Source organism: Nannospalax galili, unplaced genomic scaffold (genome assembly GCF_000622305.1).
Source record: "Nannospalax galili isolate Female #2095 unplaced genomic scaffold, S.galili_v1.0 scaffold1486, whole genome shotgun sequence".
Lineage (NCBI taxonomy): Eukaryota > Metazoa > Chordata > Mammalia > Rodentia > Spalacidae > Nannospalax > Nannospalax galili.
Genome location: NW_008355165.1, coordinates 253,412 through 256,118, shown reverse-complemented (window position 1 = coordinate 256,118; position 2,707 = coordinate 253,412).

The following is a 2,707-nucleotide window of genomic DNA, read 5'->3' as shown; positions in this document are numbered from 1 at the left end:
ATAGAGGCAATTCCCCGATTGAGGCTCCCTCAACCCAGGTGTGTCAAGTTGACACTAAAGCCATCCAGCACAGTGTTTCCAAACTAAGTCAAGGCAGCTAAAGTTGGGTGTGTAGAGAGCATTACTGCTCTACGTGATGTTTGCAAAGAAACAGAAACAGGTTCTCCAAAAACATTCCATTGGAAAGAGGGAGGCATGGCATGAGGGTTCAAGAAGTAAGGACAAGGTAAAGAAAGAGGGAGAAGAGTTGAGAGAATCCCTATGAAATACTAAATGGATGAAGAATAAATATGCAGAAGCAAAGTATCTGTTAGGAGAGCCTCGTGACTTCCCTGGAGCTTTCTATGAGCCTTAGTAAGCAGTGTTCCCCAAAGTCAGGAAGACTCATCAGCCCTTGAGGCTTCACTGTCTCTCAGAGACAGAGGGGCAAAACATTACCAGCAGCTTATAAAATGTATCTTGAACCAGCTTCACCAAAAGAGGTCTCCTGTGGTCTAATGGGGGATTGAGCCCTTGTTTTGCCTCTGCATCTGGCCAGAGACATGAAATTATAGCAAAACGGCCTGTGCTCCCTCTGTGTTGAGCAGCCCCAGAGGGAAGTGACAGAGACTGGAGATGCTGCTGAAGTCCTTACTGCCAGGGAGGATGCTGTCCTTCACCCTTTCTTTCCTCCCCTGTAACCCAGGCTAGCCTTGCAGCCCTCACCATTTCTGACACTTATCCAGCCAGAAGCAGGCAAGCATCTGTACTTTCACTGTCAAGCACCCTGGTTTGAGCAGAAGAGATGGTGTGGTTCGGTCTTCATAGTGCTTGCAGGATGTGGTCCACGAGCCTGTTCCAAGATAACTGGGGAATGTGCAATAGCTTTTTATTAAAATCTAATGTGTCCTTTTCCATGTTACCGCCTCTGCAGCTCACCCATGTTTGTCTGATCAGCAGACTGGTCAGCACAAGACAGAATTACATCATAGGAGTAGGGGTGGGAAGCGGGGGTCAACCACGCTGTAATATTTAACTATATTACTTAAAGCAACTAGAGAAAACTCATTTTAATTTTCAACTTCAAATAGAGGCCTAGGCCAAGGGATAACTGGGGACTAGCATCTACTGGGGACATATCAAGGAATAACAGGTTGAAGGGCATGCCATGTAGAAGAAATGGGCCTCTGTTATCCAAGCCAGCAAGTGGCCTTGCTAGGTCCCCTCTGTTTGGAGACCTGGCATTGGCCTGAGATGAGACGAGAAAGGCCAATAGCAAATGTCAGTAGGCGTGTGGAAGAGGCTCACAAAGACACTGTGTGTGATCCCCCTGCCTCCACTTCCCCACCCCTCACTTCTGTGGTTACAGATGTCCCACCACCACCACACCTGGCTATTACATGGGTGCTGGGGATTGAAACTCAGTTCCTTAAGCTTTGCCTGCCGAGCCATCTCCCCAGCCTATTCCTCATCTTTTACGTGTTGAAGCTCCAGACTTAAATAAGATTAGATCCTTCCAGAATAACATACAACCCAACTGAAGTTCTTTGCTGGTCCTCAGGTCTCTATTCCCCATGAGATCACAAACCTTATTGAGGCAGGGCTATGCCTGTCTCACCCCTTCACCATGGCACTCACAGCACCAAATCCAGAGTCTGGTACTCAGCAGTGGCATAATCATTGCTTTTTGAATAGACACATGAAGGGAACTATCTCCAAGACATTTCTTTAAATAATTTTAATGGTCAATTGTAATTTTATTTCTTTAGATGGACTTGCTGAAAGTGAAGTCCATCCTGAAATTTGAAATAGTCTAGGGTTCCTGGACGGTTTAACAGTCCAGATAAAGACCGTCAAGTGCAACTGAAGTTCTTATGTCACCTTCTGGTAAGGTATCTGCTTTTTACCATTCATCTCATAGTAAGATCCTGGCAAATCAAATCCCAGCAATGCCTTGCTACAGTCTGATGTCTCTATTCCTCTATAATGATACTAATGGGGCCTATCTAAGAGGAGACTTGATGCTCCTATCTTTGATTTTAATTGCTATGAGCTTTCTGGGTGGACATATTGAGTAGGCAGTTGAAGATTTGGGATTGGGACTGATAGATGTACAGACAGAGGTGATACAGATTGCTACAGATGATGTACAGGTTGAGACAGAAGTGACTGCACAGATAAAAGATTTGGGAAACATAGTGTCTATATATCTGACAGAAAGTGTCCAGTTACCATTGGTGAGTGGAAAGAACCCAGGGACCAGCAAGGTCTCTCTATACTTGTGAGATGAACAGCAAGCTCTGAGGATCACATTCGCATCTGTGACCTCCAAAGATCCGGAACAGCAAGAATCCTTTTCTTCCCCCCAGTTAATTATTTATTTAATAACCACATAATTAGAAGAAGCATTTCATTACAACAGCATTGACATATTCAATAACATTTTTCTAAGCTAAGATGTATCTTTTTCAAAATTTGCTGTAAATTTTTAGGTTTACAGTTGAATTATTACAGTTATACAATATTGTACTCTGTATAAACCCTGTAAGACATAAAATAAAATGAGGTTTTAAACTTTAAAAAAGATCTCCATTTCATTATTACAATACAGTTTCATACAGAAAAAATCATTTTTAATGCAATTGCCACTAAGATGTTTGCACATGGCATTTCTATTCTCTGCATATCTTATTATTACTAGTTACAGTCAGTTACTTCCTGAGCACCT